This window comes from Anser brachyrhynchus, assembly GCF_964034855.1.
Source record: "Anser brachyrhynchus genome assembly, chromosome: 3".
Classification (NCBI taxonomy): domain Eukaryota; kingdom Metazoa; phylum Chordata; class Aves; order Anseriformes; family Anatidae; genus Anser; species Anser brachyrhynchus.
In genome coordinates, this window is record NC_137696.1 from 63,541,233 (window position 1) to 63,559,697 (window position 18,465).

The 18,465-nt window shown below is 42.9% G+C and overlaps 1 protein-coding gene and 1 long non-coding RNA gene across 7 annotated transcripts in view; one reads left to right on the forward strand and one right to left on the reverse strand.

Moving 5' to 3' along the window:
- LOC308192560 overlaps nt 1-15,035 on the reverse strand; it is a 33,211-nt gene extending 18,176 nt beyond the window's left edge. The window contains exons 1-3 of one of the 3 annotated variants that reach the window (XR_013948886.1): nt 14,789-15,035; nt 14,492-14,677; nt 1-11,211 (exon numbers count right to left, since the gene is read on the reverse strand). The exon at nt 1-11,211 is cut by the window's left edge and continues 18,176 nt beyond it. This is a non-coding gene — a long non-coding RNA (uncharacterized lncRNA). Of the gene's footprint in view, nt 11,212-11,241; nt 14,344-14,439; nt 14,678-14,788 lie in introns of those variants that run through there. The other 2 variants (XR_013948887.1, XR_013948888.1) reach the window with 2 other exon arrangements.
- The window catches only part of NHSL1 (NHS like 1), a 167,310-nt gene that overhangs the window by 47,547 nt on the left and 101,298 nt on the right, over nt 1-18,465 (forward strand). The gene's annotated exons all lie outside the window — the stretch shown is intronic.

Here is an 18,465-nt window from a genome sequence, read left to right on the forward strand (position 1 = left end):
CCTAAATACTAACTCAGTAATGGAAACACAGCAGAAAGAAATCTTCTTTGTTAGCAGACGGCACATTTAAGCAGGTACCAATTAATTCTGCTCTGCTATTTGTGGCTGGGTGGTGGTTTCAGACAGTGGCATCTTCTTCCTTGATGATCCTTATGGTGATCTGCTTTGTGTTTTTTTCCACGTACTGCAGGAAATTCAAGAGCCAAGGTTCCACCTTCATATTATTGATGTATGTTATATGACATGTTTCTTTGTAGAAAATGACATGCTTTTGCATGTTGTCAATGCCAGGCTGTGCTGACCTGATTGCACCGCATCTTTTCCGTAAGGAAAGAAGACCAGAGGTCCAGCAGGCGTTGCAGTGGTGATCTAGTTCATTCATGCAAATCTGGGGCTTAGACGTGTGTCTGTGACCTGCACCTTGCCCAGTGCCTGCACAGGGAGCAGGGCCCAGCTCAACGACCAGTCATTAGGGTAAGAGGGCGTTTTCAGAGGCTGGGCCCTGAAGACTTCCTCTGTGGCTTTAGAAAAAGGACCACGTTGCGGGAAGCTGCGGTGGGTTTTGCTCTACATGTCTGCGAATTAATGTGAAAGTTATGAGGCTACCAGCAAAACGTTGCATCTCTTTGATTACTTGCTCTGGCTGTGCTGTGGTGACACCTGCATATTCTACACTCCTGACACCCACAAAAAATGTTTCTTTAAAAAGAAATAAAAAGTTTTAAAATAGCCCATGAATGTTTGGTTTGGTCTACTTGGTTTGGCTGGGTAGTGGCCAGCAAGGGTCCTTGTGCAGTGTGCTGGAGAGGAGGGCACAGGCAGGAGTGGCTGTGGTGGTGGCTGTTGAAGCCATGTGGCCACCAAACACCGAGTCATGGCTTAAATATAGCTCACGCTGCTCTAATACTTAGTTTAATTTATTTTGGCTTCCCTAGAGAAAGTCATTTGTTATGAAAACTTAAATGTAATAACATTGCTTGACTAATTCCTCCCTCATTAACCACGTGGAGTGCAATGGGGAACGGAGGAGCCGCTCGAGCTGGGTGAACCATTTTTCCTGAAGCACGCTCGATCTCAGGAATCTGTGAGGCTGAGCTAGTGGTGGTGGCTCTGCATTTCGGTAGCCTGCGTTGAGGTATACGTTCAAGTTATAAAGGAATGCTCATTTCCAGTTAATTTTAGTAGGAATACTTCAATAAGTTAAAATGCTTGAAAAAGATCTTTTCAGAAGACAGCTTTATTGCTGCATTAAAGCTCAGTGCCACCATCCGCGTTCTTGGGACACCAGGTAGCAACAAGATTTTCCCACAGATGTCGCAAAATTGGATGTGCTTTGAGTCAGTGTCTCAGCCACCTTCAGCATGGCAGCGAGTTTTGGCAGTGCAGAACGTCTCACAACATACAATAGCTTTAGAAAAGTGCATGTCTCTCTTTTTCTTTTAAAACAAATGTCTTCATTTTTAGCTGTAGATCAATGCTGATTTTTTTTTTTTTTTAATATGGAGTGGAAAAGAGGGAAGAATGCATTTCTGTACATAAGAACTGTTCTGGTTTTAAAAATATACTACAAATGCATTTATGTCTTCAACACCAGTACTGGAGATGCCCTCCATTTGCAAATGTGCCTGTTGTTATCTGTTAATTTTAAAAAGGATGAGCCAAATTAGAGTTCAGCGGTAACTGTATGAAGTGGAAAATTTGAACAGAACCGGTCTTAATGTTTCCCCTTATAACTGTGGGAAATACACGATCTTATCTGTGGTAGTGGTTTGCTACCGATATATCCAGTAACTACAAAGGTTACAAAGAAACACAACAGAAACACGTTTTCCTGACTAAATGTGAATTTCATTGGGAATCTGTAACGATTGCAATGAACATGCATTTTTGAAGAAGATTAAGTAAACAAACAAAAAGATAAAGAGGTTGCTTGGCAGTCTGACAGCCTGCTGGAGTTTCCAGTGTGATCTCTTTCCTTTGAAAACAGGACGGACGGGTTCAAAATGATCTGGCTGCGCTGTCTAAGTGAGCCTCTTTTCACTGTCACAGTAAATGAATTTTGATTAAAGGGATGCTTTGAGCAAAGGTAGTGACAGATTTATGCTCGGCAAAGCCTTACCTGATGACCGGAGTCTCTAGGCCTGGAATTATTCTATATTTAGAAGGGGACAATTAAACATAGCAGGAGCAACCGAGGGCTTTTTATTACAGCAATGTGGCATTTCTGATGCTGCAGATAAAAGCAGCACTTTGGTTTACGGATGAAAACTTGACGCTTTTTTGTGTGTTTGTATAAAAGCCAGGTGAGAGAGTCCGGGCACATAGATTCTAACCGAAGTGTGTGTCCTTACGATTTTGTAATAGGTTTTAACCCAAGCGTAAAGAACAACAGAGAATGCTGCTGAGTAAACTTAATTCAATAAACGGTTGGAAGAACTGCTGTAAGAAAGTGAATAATGAAACCAGGCAGAGACTCTTAACTCCTTGGTTTTTAAACAATGCTAGTGTACCTTTAGATAGAAGTCTTCAAAATGCACATTTACAATTCAGGCAAAGTAGTTTCAGTGTCCTCACACTTACTCGCTCCAGATGAGGGACATTTGTCAACTGAAGTGTATGTACAAATGTTTTTAAAAATGGGATCAAATGTTTCATGCGTTCCAGAGGCAGCGTCGCCTTTTGGATGGCTTCTATGTTAGCATTTTGTGCATTGGACTTCACCTACTGGGTAGATTTAAATAGCGTGCAGTAAATAAGAGGAATGGAAAGCGTATCTATCTGTGTATATGGATAAATAGACCTAAGCAGCTATCTGATGGAAGCAATCTCCTGCAGAGAGAAGATGCTGACTGAATACGCTTCAATCTTGCATATTGATTTTTGCGTGTGTGTGTTCCCTAGAACAGTAAAAACCTTTGATGAAATCATGTGCCCATTGATTACTTTCAGGCCAGGCCGGCCTTCCTGCAGGGAGACTGGCCTCTGCGGTGCCAGGAGAGGTTCTTGCTTCCCACCTGGAGGCCATCAGCGGGTCCCCTGTTTCTGCTACAGTGCGTCCAAGTTTAAAAAGCCTGGAGTTCCTTGAGCCCATCGTTTGGTAAGAGGACAAACTATTTTTACATGCAGTATGTAAGGCCAGAACTGCACGGTCCAAGCGTATTACAAGAAAGTGTTGGTATGCGTAAAAAAAATATACGTATGGCCGAGTTTATATTAATGCAGTTATGTGAAAAGTTGTTCTTAGGAAAGAGTTCATATTGCATCGAGTCCAGGTTTAAATAATGAACTCCAAGAATCTCCAGTTACTGATGAGTTTCTTATATAGTGCTATTGTAATTTTTGGAAGAGAAGCAGGAGTGACTTCATTCGAATCAAGGAGTATGGCTTTTTTCCACCGTCTCCTGTAACTAGTCTGAGAGAGAGAAGCACATGTTCTCTGTGCACCTTCCCAAATGACTGAGCGTCCACGGTTACAAAGCCCTCATTGAAATGTGGCAGTCCTTTTCAAATAACTACAAATGAAAAATGAATTACCAAGTTTTAGTAAAGTGTATGCTCTGCTCAGCAACGCTTTCTTTCTCTTCAGCGTGGCAAAAAAGTAATACAGCAGTCAGTCTGGTGTGCAGTTTGCAGGAATATGCCAGGCCTTCATAACCAGAACTGTGTTCATTTTAGTTCCATGAGTTTCCCCAAAAGGGAAGAAGCAAGCTATGTAATGCAGTGTTAGCACAGCCACGTTTTCCAGAATTCCTGCAGTTTGCACTAGTAATACTTCTGCTTACTTGTTCTCTAGAAAATGTGTTGATAACGTGAGTGATCGTCTCTGAGAGGAGCAACAGATGAGGGGGAACAGTGAGGGGAGGGTGGGAGAAATGGTAGCAGGGATGCTACTTTGAGCAAAGAGTAAAAAGATCCTTGTATTTAACGACCAGGGGATGGGAGCTGTGTAAGGAGATGGGTGGGGGGTAAAATGAAGACTTGTTTTCAGGGCTTTTCTGCAGTAGGGGTGAGGAGACTGGCACAAATGAAGCTTCATAGAGGTGGGAAGATGAAGTGTGAAGGTTGACGGACATAATGTGAGAGGTCTAGGGAAGCTGTGCAGTGTCTGACCTGGGTTATTTTGTCTCAAGTGCCCAGTTCCTTCCTAGCTGCATCGAGTGGGCTGAGGTGTGCAAGAGCTTCAGCTCTGGTTGCTACAGCTCTCTGTTGGAGAGTAGGCTTTGTCTCCACAAGAAACTCCATTTCAGTGTCCAGCCCCTTTGCATGAACTTGCATGCTTTCTGTGAAACCAGTGGAAAATCAAGGCATTTAATGGGGGCAGATTTCCAGGTATGGAAAGGATGGGAGGAGGGTCTTCTGTGCAGTGCGGTATTACCACGTCACCAGCTGCTCTTTGGATACGGGAGGCACATTGTCTTTAAAAGAAAAAAATACTTCTACAGGATTGTTTGGGGAGCCAGCTGCTGGCTTCTTAGGGGCAGAGGTAGGGCCGTACTGCGGAGAATTTAGAAAAGGGAATATAATAAAAACCAGGCTGAAATGACATCATTCTTTGCTGTTTCATAAGCATGTGCTGCATGTGTGGACAGTGCACAGATGTTTTGCTTTGATAACTTGCTGTGTAGGTTTATGGCCGCAGAACGTCAGTAATTAACGAGGTTGGTTGTATTTTGAACTGCAGGAGATCCTGCGTAAGCAGGTAGCAGATTTTAAGTTACATCTCTGCAACATCTAGGGTGTTCTAGTCAGAAAACCTTACTACTTTAATATCTACTCTTTTAAGTATTATTTTCTTTTTGATTACTTTTCCTTCTCCTTTTTGAGTTGCAAGTTGTTTCCAGACATTATTTTCACTGTGATGAAGACCATTTTCATTTTCTTTTTACATTCTTTTTTCTTTTTAGCTGCAGTATGTATGGAGGTGTTTTGATTCCGTCCTCTTGCTAGAAAGTCAGAGCAGTAAACTTTGAATCCGTTTCTTGCCATCAGGATTTCCTGCCGACAATGTCTGATACAAAAACAAAATAAAAATTTAAAAAAGATGAAGTCTCTGGAGAGCTTTCTAATGGTTTGTCTTAGTTTACTTTTGTGTTCCAGACTAGACTTCTATTGTGTCTAAGAGCAGGATTGATACACGCTGCATGAATCTGCTGATTGCTAGAGAACAGCTTTGCTAAATTAACATAACACATGCTGTAGGTTTCTCCCTTTTATGGTCTCAGTTACAAATAGTTTTCTAGCTCTAGTGTGGTTTGGTGACTGTATTCTGCTTTTAAATAGACATTCAACATATGTGTTTCTGCTTTAACAAAGAGCCAACAAGCCATAGATCAAATCAAAAAATCATTTTTCAGTTTGACCATATAATCCTACTAAATGGAGTTTATTTTTCCTTGTGTGTCTTTCTTCATTTGCCAAAGTTTCTGTTCTTTAATATTATCCCCAAGATTTCTGAGAACCTCCTAGTCAAATGACCAGGACTCTTATTTTAATCTTTTGTGTTGATGATTCAGAAAAGCCATAAATCAAGAAGAAACAGCAACTAAAAGGTAACATAAATATAGTGGAGATGGTAGCTGTAGCAAGCTGCTTCAGTGACGGACCAACTGTGGTTTAGAGTAGAGCAGAGCTTGTGTTTCTTCACAGATTTGTCTTTCAGACCAGTGAGAGAGATCAATAGAACGGATGAAATTTTTCATTTAATATCGTATAAAGAAGGCTGCACAACTCAAAAAAAAAACAAAAAAACAAACCACAAAACACCAAAACCACCCCAAAATAAAAACAAAGACAACAAAACCAAAAATCCCAACAAAGTCAAACAAAAAATCACGTCCAAATACCCCAAACCTGTAAAATCCCGTGCCTTCAAAGATGCCTTAAGTCAGAGAGCTTCTGTGGGTGAGGACTGACTTGCAGTCTTCTTTCACCCCCAAATTCTAAGTAGTTTGTAGCATCTGGCCTTGGGCAGAGGGTCATTTCCATCTTTGTGACGGGAACATCAGCTCTTGTTCTGCTGATTATTTTTTTTCTTTCAAACCAGCTGTAAGCTCCCATGTTGTCCAGCACTCTTGCCATTGTCTTCCTTTGCATGCCAGAAGCATGCAATCTTTATAGTAAATGTTCTGAAATATTATTTATTTCTAGTTCTAAAATGTTATTTAGTTCCAAAGTCTTCTGATCAGTTTTCAGTAACTGACTCTTCTGCTTTACATACCATATCTTATATCAGCTGCCTACTTGTTTGATCATAAAAACAGAAAAAGCAATCTGGGTCGAACACTCTTGTTTTCAAGGCAGATTTATTAATTGATGTATTAGTTTACTAAATTTCAACAAAAATATTTCCAGTATACCCTGATTTATGTAATCAGTCAATTATGGCTCTTCTTTATCATCTCCCAATATACTGGCTTAATTTTCTCTGACAAAGGATGAAGGAAGAAAATGTCAGTCAATAACAGATACAGGGCACGTGGCTAAAAATTGGCAGGCATATTTAAGCTTTAGATCTAAAGTGTTCAATGTTGGTTTGGTCCATTCGAGTTTGTGGTTTAATATTTAACACAGTGCAATATAAAAATTGGTAAGCGAATTTGTTGGTGAACTGGCTTCAATTCACTGACTGAATTTTTAGTCTCTTGTCTTTGGCCTAAATTCATTACTGATGCAGGGAAAATAACAGAGGAGAGGAGGAGGTTAGTTGAAGTATAAATCTAGTGACAGTAATGGATTGTAAGGTGGACGCACCCGTCCAGAGCTATGTTCTCGCCTTTGCACACACCCAGCTTTTTGTGATTCAGAAAAGACTTCTTTTACACAGGGCTAGTCAAAGAAGGGGAGGGAGATGGGTGTGCTAGTGGTCATCTCAAGCAAGGTTTACTTTTTGCTGAAAAAAAAAAAACAAAGTCACCCTTTTCACTTTTATAGCTTTTAAAGTTTTTTTTTTCTAAGCTTGTTTAAAATCTGACTGTGATCAATGATGAGAGTTTTTTTAAGAATCAAGACCAGATTTTCACTAGCTACTTTTTAAAGAAAAAAAATGCATTGTAGGACAAGAATTTGAAGTTTCAGTGATTTAGTTTTTGAGCAAAATGACTTTAATCACTTGTGCATGTTTAGTTGTATGTTTCCTGAGAGGAGAGTGTGTGTCACTGGTTTGTACTGGCTTTACCATTAAGTCTTTACCATAAAGGAAGCTTTCTTATTTATTTCCATACAGGAAAACTGTTGCTGCTTCTCTTCCGATGCTTTGGATCTTACAGTATTTTTGCTAGTGCTCTCGTTCTAGCTACTTGGTAGCCAGTAATTACTTAGGAAACTGCTTTCCCTAATAGGGGTGTGCACCCCATTATCCAATAATGAAAAGCCTGTATTTTTCTTGTTTGCACCCTGATGGGGCATCAGATTGACAGGAGTGACACTGAAATGACTGCAAATTGAAATGACTGTATGCAAACATTCGGCATCCTCCCCAGGAAAGCATCCCGTGTCTTTCTGCAGCTGCATTCCTGCCACGTAACTGCCTCCACCACAGACAATCTGGCCAAGGTCTTCCCACCTGTGGAAGTGTGTCTAACCGAAGCATTCGGGATCATGAGCTTACCTGAAAAAATCACGAGCTAGGAAAACAGAAAGGATTTTTTTTTTATAGCTCTTGAGGTTTGAACTTCTGTGATGTTTGGGTTGTGTGAATTTCCCCCATCCCTCAAATTAAGCGTAGAGACTTTCTCTTTTCTTTGAAGTTAAAAGATGAGAATCTCGCCTAGATCTGTGACTCCCAGGACTGGGATGTGGGAAGCAGCAGCAAAGCTATGATTCACCCTGGGCTTTGCTGAAATTGGCAGCGCTGCGGAAGGCAGGAGGGAGTCGATGCACATGCACAGTGCTTCCCCCCCGCACGCAGAGCGCCAGCCTCCTTGCTGTGTGCTACCTTGCCTCGCCTCCCCGTAGTTTCCCACTTGCACTACCCTGAGAAGCTGTGCTTGGAGCTGCTATGAGACTGTGGAAAATGTTCGATGAGGTTAGAGATATTTCCTCATGGGTGAGCGTGTGGCTCTGACTAACAGTGTCCATCGCTGGAGAAGAAAGCAGTCATGGAGAGGCTGTGGGACGAGGAGAGAAGGTAGGAAGGAGGCCAGCTTCCCCGCCAGGAGACGGCAGGCCCAGCTCAACAGGCAGAACCTGTAGGACAGCCACAGAGGAACCTCTGCCGAAGACATGCAAAGGCAACAGCCCTGTGAGCTCAAAGCTAGCTGGCGGTGCCCGAAGGATGAGCGTCTGGCCAGCAGACCCGCTGCTGGCGGCGAGGAGAGCATTTGGGGCCGCATCCGGAGCAGGGAGTGTGTGTTGGTGAAGGAGCAAGCGTGTCTCCTCACCTCAGCCGCGAGGCACTGACGGCTCTTTTCCGTCAGGACGCTTCGTTTTCTCTCTGTCCTTGCTGCTTTATCACCAAAACGTATTTTTTTTTGCCCTGGCTTGGAGTTGCTTTCTGCAGTAAGCTCTGAAGGCGAAGGTTTCCAGTGGAAGAGGAGGGAAAAAAAAAAGGAAGTGTTGAAAGCCAAGCAGCAGGCAACAGCATTGCCAAGAGGGCCTAGCGTTAAAAATTTGTAAAGGAAATAAGGTTGCCTGGAATTAGGGTGGAAATACATCTCCATTTAATTTCAACAGGCTGCCCTAACAAATTGTAATGTCTAGTTGGCTGGCAATGTAGAAATAACCCATGAACTGAAAGAAAAGTTTACTTCGGAAGACAGCTCTCTTAAATTATTTACCTTGGCTTGGTCGTCTCCTGAATTGGGGAGAACATAACAGTGTTTTCCTCTCTTGATCCCTGTCTTGGCTGGTTGCTGTAATGCTTTTGGATATAATGAAACTTTCTTAGTACAGTAGAGAACTTCCGTCATAGCAAAAGTGATTGCCAAACTTAAATATATATATGTATTTAATATATATATATTTATTTTCACTACATGTATAGAGAGAAATTTGTCTGAATATAGTAATGAACTTCCTGTGATCTTGGATGCCACATCCCTTTTGCACTGGGGCAATGACTTTTCCACATGTTATGAAGTGTTTTGAGTTTTTTTTGGTGACATAATTCAGATAAATATTCCGACTGCTCTGTTCTCCTCACCCCACTGTGGAGCTTTTTTTTGCTTTTTTTTTTTTCCCTGCGTTGAAAACTACCAAAGACTTCAGGCATCTTTTTCCCACACACAGTGAAAATAAAGCACCATTTACAAAGAGAGAGAGAGAGGGGAAAATAAGACAGCACCTCGCCCCCGCAAACAGATTTCCCCCTGAAGAAGAGGTTGTTTGAAAACCAAAGCTTTTTTTGAAGTACAACTTGAATAGGGATCCAGGAAAAGACTCTGCTCCCACCACTTTCTCCTCATCAATGCCCTGGATTGTCAAGAAGGGAACTTTATTTTCTGGCTTTTCTTGAGAACAGAAAGAAAAGGTGCCTTGTAACAGCCGCACCTGAGGGTAGCTCCCATTGAACACCCGGGAGGGGGGCCGCAAGCAGTCCCAGGGGCTCGAGATACTCGCAGTGATCCCTAAAGCAGCCAGAATTTGGGAGCCATAAAGGAGCTGCTCAGTCTGTTTGCTTAGTTGTTTTACATAGACCTAGAAAGTAGCACTTTTTTTCAAAAAAGCACGCACAATTGTAGCTGAACAACTAAACTGCATTTTAATTTTAAAATTACCCATTCATTACTGAATGTAGCCGAAATGTGATTTAATTTGCTCGTTTGATTATTTTTTGGTGATCTTCAGAGCTGTCAGTCTGTTACCTTTTGCTGGCCCTAAACTACACAGAGTAACTCAGGACCCTGTAACAGAGCAGCCCCTTATAAATGAAGGTCAGCTGAGTGCCGTGCTGGAACAACAGCCTTACACCAAGGCGTCTTTTGTTAAGCAGAGAAATATTAACTACACTGAGAGTTCCTGAAAGTGGGTGGTTTCTCCTACCAAGCTCAGTAACGCTTTGTCGTAATGAAAAAACAATACTGTCTGCAAGTGAAGATTTAAAGCGTCTCCTAGCATATGTTTGTCTAGGCTTGGGAAAAGGTGCCATTGGATGAGAGGAGCAAATCCTGCTGCGGCCGTGCTCATGCTTGAAGGAAATGCTTTAAGTGCCAGCAAATGCCAAGATGTCTTTCATGAAGCTACTTTTAATTTATTTTTAGAGTTGATTAATAGTTACTGCAATATTTGCCTTGCACATTTTTAATGGAATGCTTTAAAATGTTGTTTAATATGTGATCCCTTCTGTGTAATTGTGCTCTCATATAATGTCTTTGGTGAGAATGAACTAGCACAGTTTTACCCAGAATTGTTTGGAAGACACCAGTGTGAAAAGTAGGGATGACTCACAATGCCTTGGAGGAAGAAGAGCTAGCAATTAACCACAGAGCCATGGTATTATCTCTGTGCCAAAGCTGGCTGAGAAAGCTTGTGTGTTTTCTACTTTGGTATTTCATGAAATAAAGTACTGCAGAGAAATATTGGCTCTTTAAGCAATCTTGATAATCTTGTCAACCTGATGGGTTTAGAACAGGTAGTATGGGAGGCATGTGAATCAAAAGAAGGTGGTGGTTCCCATCTAGAACCCATTGTTATTTTTATTTGATGAATAAATGCATATGAAACACGCTCCTCATTTGTCAGTGGACTCCTCCAGATGAGTAAAATTGGTTGCATAACAAGAATGTGGTATGTGATGGAGCGCGCGATTAGATAATAACTATTTCTGCATACATTTCTTTTGTATGTAATCTCATGTGTCTGTACTCGTATTTCTTTAGGAATATCTGTATGGGCATCTGTTTCTACTACTGGTAGCTTGCCAGATGACTGTAAATAAGGAATCCTTACTGCAAGTTAAATGATAAGTATCTTTTACTTCTCAGTGTCCTTTGTTTTCCGTGTGAGTTTAGTTCAGTCGGGTTCATGTTGATGAAGGTGGCGCGACTTTACAGTCACAACTAGGTGAAAAATACACCAATTAAATCCTCATTTTGATTTCTTTACAATAAAAATCTATCCTTTATGACATACGTTGAATCTTTTCCTTTGTGATGTGCTTTACTTAAATTAGCTCAATGTTTCCTTGTAAGTTTAATGTCTTTACTTTTGCTCACACAGAGTACAGTAAGAAAGGAATTGACTTCCATGTTAGGTCCTCCTCCTCTTCCTCACCCCCTGAAAGACATACAAACACATTGCTGTTGTGGTGCACTGCTCTGGGGCCTGGGCTGGTTCTCATGCATGCTCACGGGTATCTCCTGCTGCAGCACCTCTTCCTGTGTAAGCATGCATTCCTTGTTCCCGACGAGCAAAAGGTGAAATACCTCATGAAATACTGGATTTGGCACGTGGGCTGCCAGCTGTGCTAATTGCTTTACCTCATTTACTAGAACAGAAAAAAATGCAGAGGTAGGAACAGTCTTTTGTCATTGGCCGTGTGAGAAGTCATGCCAAAGGAGGTGTTTGTGGGTGAATGATGCATCAGGACTGATATTCAGTTTCCAAGGCACCTAAAGAGGAAGGTTTTGAAGAACTTGTGTGATGAGGAGCCTGCAGTGGCTTTCAGGGTAGCGGGGTATTGCAAGCAGATTGTACTATGGGCAGGAAAAAGCCCTCAGTGAACCCTAAGCCTGTAATTTAGTCCCCTGGTTAATACTGAAATGTCAGGGAGACTTCATTTGAAAATGAGTATCAAGGTGTGTATCTTTGCCTTGATGAAACTGCCTGAAATATTGAGCAGTGGTTGGAATTAGCTTCTGGAAGTCAGGAAGTCTGCTTTCTGGACGGTTTCTTTCCTCCCCGGGAGAAGCCGATTTGGAGTGTTAGTATTGTGGGAGACATCTACTGTGCTCTCAACAGATTAATATCTGATGAACAAACATTTTGTACACCTGTAATTTCAATAATATGTGATTGCTCTTTCACTTTCTACCCCTCCCACTCCATATTTCACTAAGTAAGTGCTGTGCCAGAAGATGTGCTTTCTTCAGATATGTAAATAAGATGCTATGGTACAAACTACATTGCAAATCCATGATTTGGTTGTCTCTGTGCCGAGCAACAGGCAACAATTTCAAAATTGACACTCACAGCTTTTTAACCCTGACTAAACAGCTGTTCTCTCGAGGCTGATTATTTCACATGCCAGTGGTTGAGCGGCAGCTTAACATTGTTCCTGCTGCTAGCATGAATGTCCTGATTTATCCTGTGTTCTCTTCTACTCAGGATAATTTGGGGTTTTCGTTTTCCCTTCTGTCCTCACCTTGTTTTGGCAGCTGGTGAATAGGAAGCCTTCCTGCCTGTGTGTTTTCCATACTGCCCGCTTGGAGTCACCTCTGTGAGAGTGAGTGGCTTTGCCAACCGTTATTTTATGTTCATGGGTCTTGTTCCCCCTGGAAACTGTTCTTGGTAGGGAAAAATATTAAAGTGTTTCAGATTTGCAAAGGAGAATCCAAGTTGGTTTCAGGCCTGGATACGGCAGAAGGGGAAATAGCAGGGGGGAATTTCTCTCATTTGTCACAGTTGGTGCTCCTGCTGAATACACGGACGTGTACATACGGAGTGAGCACACACACACAATACATACTCCACATAGAGAGAGCATGTACACATACATAGGCCATATATTATTTTAGAAATTTTCTTTTCTCGTGCATTTTTATCAGACTTTTAACAGGGCTGTTTTAATTGGAATTAAATGGAGCGATGTAGGGCAGTAACTGAGACACAAACTCCGTGTTTTCCTCCTCGCTCTCTGCATGTCAGCAACATTCCTTGTGCTCATCCTCCGCCTAGAATTGAGTTTCTTTTAACCTAGAGCCTGTTGTGGGGAAGAGAGGGGATTGCAGCATTCCTCCGGGCGTGGCAGGGCTGGGTTGCATTTACAAATTCTCTCCAGAGTTGCAACACTTCCTCAGTGCTTACCAGACTAAGCAGGCATGCAAACGTACAGCTGCACTGAAAAAGCACAACAGCCATCCTGTACCTGGGCACACACATGCAAAAGTGACCCTTCTGTCTGCCTTCTGAAGTCTGATATTATTAATGCATGGTTTACAGAAATAATACATTCCTAGCTTGCTTCCTATAAAAGAAATGAGTACAATGCCAGTAAGATCAAGTAATTTCACTGTTTTGGCTGTGAATTAACTTTGAAATATGTTTTAAAAAGAGACAGGACATGAGACAAAAAGATGTGTGCAAACAGCACGCATATTATAGGAAGGAATTGTTTCCTTAGTTTTGCATGGCAAACATGAGACCTGGTTATAATGTGTATATAAACTGCTTTTTCAGCATTGGAGTGCTCAAGTCTGCCCATGCATCTCACTGGGTTCTGAAGTTCCTATTTTGCATTTGATTATTGCAAATACCTAATAAGATTTATTAAAGTGCATATTTTGTAAGCCCAAAGAGTGTTTAAAGTTACAAACAGGAGAAAAAAAAAAAGAAAACCCACCCTTTGCATTTATGGGTCTAGTAAATAAGCTGAAGAATGACAATTTCTGAGATCACCGGTGATTTTTCTCTGCCTCTTCCTTAACCACTCTCTCCTTTTTGTATGTGTGTGTGTGGTTCTGTTATCTATAAAAACATTCAGATTAGCGTGTTAATTAGTTTATGTTAACCAGCAGAGGGCTTTTCTACCTCAAAGCAAACAGGCATATCTTCAGTCTCCCTGGTATCCCCTTAATAGATAAGTGGGAAATAAAGACATTTATTTAGTCGTCTAGGGTACTTTCCTGCTAGCAGAAAGGTGCTCAATTGTATGTGAATAAATGTTTCTTACACGGTTTGTTTTTAACTGGCTTCCAGTTGTTTTTAATGAGGCTGTCAGCATTTCCACAAGAAGCTTGGATGACCTAGTAAAAGTTTCTTGTGCTTCACCAAAATCTCTTATTTCTGAATTCCTCATGTAACTGGTGTGCTGCAAGGCTTCATGTGCATATTCAGGTCTTAAAAGAGTTTTGAGCCCCTTTTTAGTATGAAAACAGCATATGCTGAGTAAACTAGTGTACACAGCAGTGTTCAGGAGGGCTAAGTAAATACAAGAGGAGAGGAATATAGGTGAAGCAGGAAAGGGTTTTACAGAAGGTAAGAGGAGCCTGCCAAGAAGCAGAGGGTGGTTTTGTTCAGAGCATCCTTTGTGTCAGTGGGGTCAGCAGCCTCGGGAACGGGTCAGTCGGTGTGGTCCTGCAGCACCCACACGCCCCAGCGCTGGCTGGCTGCTGTAGCACCTCTGGGGTTTCTTCCCCGGCCCATGCAGGTGGCTTTTCGTGCTGAACTGTTGCTGATAACCTCTTGTAACTAAATGAGTGGCAGGGAAAAAATAAAAGCTCTTTGTCAGGGAGCACACTTACCCCCTCCTCAAAAATTCCATATTTAAGATAACTAATCTTCATGGACCATCAACACTCGAGATTTATTGGCTAACAGTTGTGAGCGGAGGGTTTACCTGGCCAAGCCTTGGCTTCGGAGCAGAAGTGGTCGAGAGATTGTTTGCCGTTTTGCTTTTTAAACAGATTTTGCATGACGAAACCAGCGCCAGGCAGCTCAGAACTACCAGGCTGAAATCGAGGCAGCGGCTGCAGGCAGAGCAGGAGCTTTTGGTAGAGCAGTCTTAATCAGTGAGGAGTCACACCTGAGTCAAAAAAAAAAACCAACACTAAAATAGTTCGTTACATTTTAAGCCGAGAGATCATAACATCTTTGTGCGAGTAAATTGCTAAAAGCTAGGTCACCAACGTCTCACCTTCCCCGCGTGGCTCCTACCGCCCCTCGCTAATCCAGGCTAATAACGCTGCGCCAGCGCCTCATGCTTTGCTCCCTGGCGCCCTGTTTGTTCGCAGGGCTTCCCAGGGCGCTTCGTCAGGAGGATTAAAAGCGCATTTTCTGTTTTTCAGGAGGAAGAGCCTTCTTTCTGCCGGGCTCCGTCCTCCTCCTCCCTGCTGCGGCGGGAGGGCGCGGGGCGGCGGCAGCGCCTTGCCTTGCTGCACGCTGCCGCCTGGCGGCTCCCCGGCCTCGGGGACGGGGGGATGCGGTGGGTTCCAGCCCTGCCCCGCGTAGTGCTGCGGGGCTTTGGGGTGTGTGGGTGTGCGTTTGGGGCGTGGGCGTGGGTTTTGGGGGGTTTTGAGGGGTTTGGCTGTGCCCCCAGCTCGTCAGCATCCTGTTAGCGGTTGACTTAGATTGCGCGGTGAGGTGAAACCTCGGTGCTCTGGGAGGAAAGGTGTTATTTTACTAATAGCTGCAACCTGCTTTATTTGGAAGATTGTTGCTGGCTGCCATGAGGTAAACCTGCCTGAAACATAAAGCTGCCTGAGCCCTTTCCCTCCGTGCAGCTGGGAATGCCAGCATCCTTCCCCTGAGGGAGTCCAGGGTGGGCCAGGGAGGGTCTCCTGCAGTCAGTGGTTGCCTGACTCCCTCCAAATTCACAGGGGGTTTCCTCTGAAATTTTGGTTGCACATCCATCCTGGAACTACGCTGATGGACCAAACCCAAAGATCATGACTGTGTTTGTGTCCGGTGGGCGATTTGGTCGGCCGAGCAGGACCTGGTGTAGGAGAGCCTGGCTCAGGTTGATTTCTAGAAACCGCCCCCTGATTTTAGGGAATTTCCTTACTGAGGCAGGTACACCTCTTGTCAGAGGGAAAAGAATCGCCTGCCGTGACTCAGTGACCCCTTCCAGGGGTCCAGAAGTGGGAGGGAGGGAGGCTGGTGGCAGGTCCCGTGTGAGGAGCTGCCCGAGGCCTGCCGCGGTGTCTGTGGCCGTCCGCAGGCTGCTGAAGGCTGAGCTGAGGCTGGGATCCTCGGGGCAGCCCGACCGCCTTCTCTTTTAGGTGCTCGTTTGTGGTGCGTTGTGTATTTTTAAGCTTAAAATATTTTTTAAAAAGGATAAAACTGGCACTAAAATAATTGAAATTTTAATGTGTAATTTGGGCCTCCAAAGGCTCAGTAATGGCTGTGACAGAAACAATTAACAGGCAGTGCTTTCTGTGCAGGGCAGGGCCTGCTGAAGTAGGTTATGAGGCTGGTCGCCAGGAGACTTACTTTCTTTTCTTAGCTTTGGTGCTTATCCTTTCTTCAATCTGGGGCAAGTGATCTCATTTTTGTTCTTTTTTTTTCCCTTCATTATTATTTTTTTCTTCTCTCCGGTCCATTCAGCTTGGAAGGGAAAGAGTTTCTGGCTATCTGCTTGTACAAAAAGGGACGCCATTTCAGGCCCTGTAGTAATGCCAAAATGTGCTCCGTCTCAGCCTTGCCGTAAATAATCATTTAGGAATATGGATTACTGTGTGGTTTTCCTATCCGAGCGTGTTACAGGGTCCCTGTAAGAACAGACGTGCTTTAGATGAAGACCTCAGATGAAGGCCAGGTCCACAAGCTTCCTGTAGCTACTGAATTTCCCCGTGTCCCTGCCTGGAGATGATCAGGGGTGCTCGGGAGATGACCACGCGTGGATGATCTGGTGGTGCTGGGGGCTCTTTCGGGGACGGAGAGTGCCTCAGGGCACCCTACGCCCTGCACCTGCCCCAGTGAGTGCTGCGGGGATGAGCAGTTGAGTCTACAGGCGGGATGCTTTCAATGGGCTTTTGACTGTGCTTAATCCAAATGGCTTCATGACCGGCTGGTGATGAGTTGTTATCACCTGGAGGAAAATACCTGGGAAGCCTCAGTGGGAGGTGTCCTGTCGGTTGCTGGAGCGGTCGCTACCCTAGGAAGCTGTGCTGGTGAATCACTGCTGTTGCTGTCTGGTTGAGTCATCAAAAATGATAGACTAGGAAATGTACAAATTAAATTAACACATGAATTGTGCCAAAAACCACAGCCCAGCCGAAAACAGAGCATGTCTGTGGGTTTGTTTTTTTTTTTTCTTTCTGTTTTGATGTTTTTTTACACTGAACTGAAACCTTTTCCTTGCAACATTTTTTGTTTGCTGGCCTTAGGGAAACACAGTGGCTATGAGCTACATATATGCGTTTGCTTAACTTGTAGAGAATTCTTTGAAGAACAAGTTTGTGATAGATGGTGAAAGTCCTGATGGTGTTTGAGGCTACGCATATTTACTCTTGTTTGTAATAAAAAAAAATACAAAACAACAACAAACAACTGGGAGGAGGACCAATTTAGATTTCTACATCAAGCTCTAGTTTTCCTCTTCTGTGATTACTTCATGGTCTTTACAGAGATTACTGAGATGAGTTTGTATTAAGTGAAGCAAACATAATGCCTTAATCTTTATATGCGTAACCTGGAAAATATGAAGCCTATTTACACGTATGACAACTTCATACGGGAGAAAATAGGAGGGTAACAATTAAACTTATTAGATGTGTACCTTGTTTCTGTTAAGGGGCTTTGCAAAGTGTTTTACAAAATTAAATTGAATCCCCTAAAGTGTGTAAGATGCTAAAATTTTCGACTTATTGGCCTTGCATTTGGCTACCGATTAAAGCATGGATTAACCTGTAATTCCATTTGTGTTAACGCCTCTATGTGTATTGTTTTGCAAATAGTAAATCACGAATTTACTTTGATTCAACTGGGCAACAATGTACACCAATACTTAGCTTCTCATCACCTATGAATAAAAAGCATTTTGTGGTAACGACAGTATCGCAAATGATCTTTTCCTGCAACAAAATATAATAATACCAAACTCTGAACCAAGTGTTGCACCACTTTGTATTTACAGTAACAGTGGAAATGTTATGGTCAGTCACCTAAAGCAACGTTTTCTCCCTTGCATCATCGGGTTGTGACTCAGCACCATGATAAAAAGCCAGAGCTCCAGACAGGTCAGGAAAATTCTTAAAATTAAATGGCTGCCAAGACTCTAGGCAGGTCTGTGGGATTTACTCTGGCATTTTGGGTTAGCCTGACATGGTTTTACTTCTTGTTGCTTTCTCTAATCTGCGTCTAAGAAGCACAGGGGAGAGGAGATGCCTGTGATCCTGCAGTTCCTGCCAGGGTTTTTATATGTCTGGGTCTGTATAATTTAGGCAGTAATAGCTGTGGTGGTTTACAGTTCTCTGTCTGTTACCGGCAATTCCAAATGATGGCTTTTTCTCAAAAGAAACAGTAAGTTGACTTAAAACATGATCTTCGATTTTTACGCGAAATCCTGCCTATTTGAACACGGACTGTGATGAAGTGTATATTCCAGTGGTTGAAAGTCTGGGGCGTTGTCACCCCAAGTTCTCAAAATCTTCTTAAGCACAAGGTCTAAAGAATAAAAACAAAACAATCCCCTCCCCCAAACCCTGCCCAAGTCTCTTGTCACTCTCTCAGCCGGAAAAACAGAACAAAACAAAACAAAAATGCCATAAAAGAGATGTCTTTTTAGGAAGAAAACCTCCAAAATAGAGGTACTCAGTGATGACAGGGTGAGAAGAGCTGTTGTTAGCGGTGTGTGCTCCCATTTCCCCACCC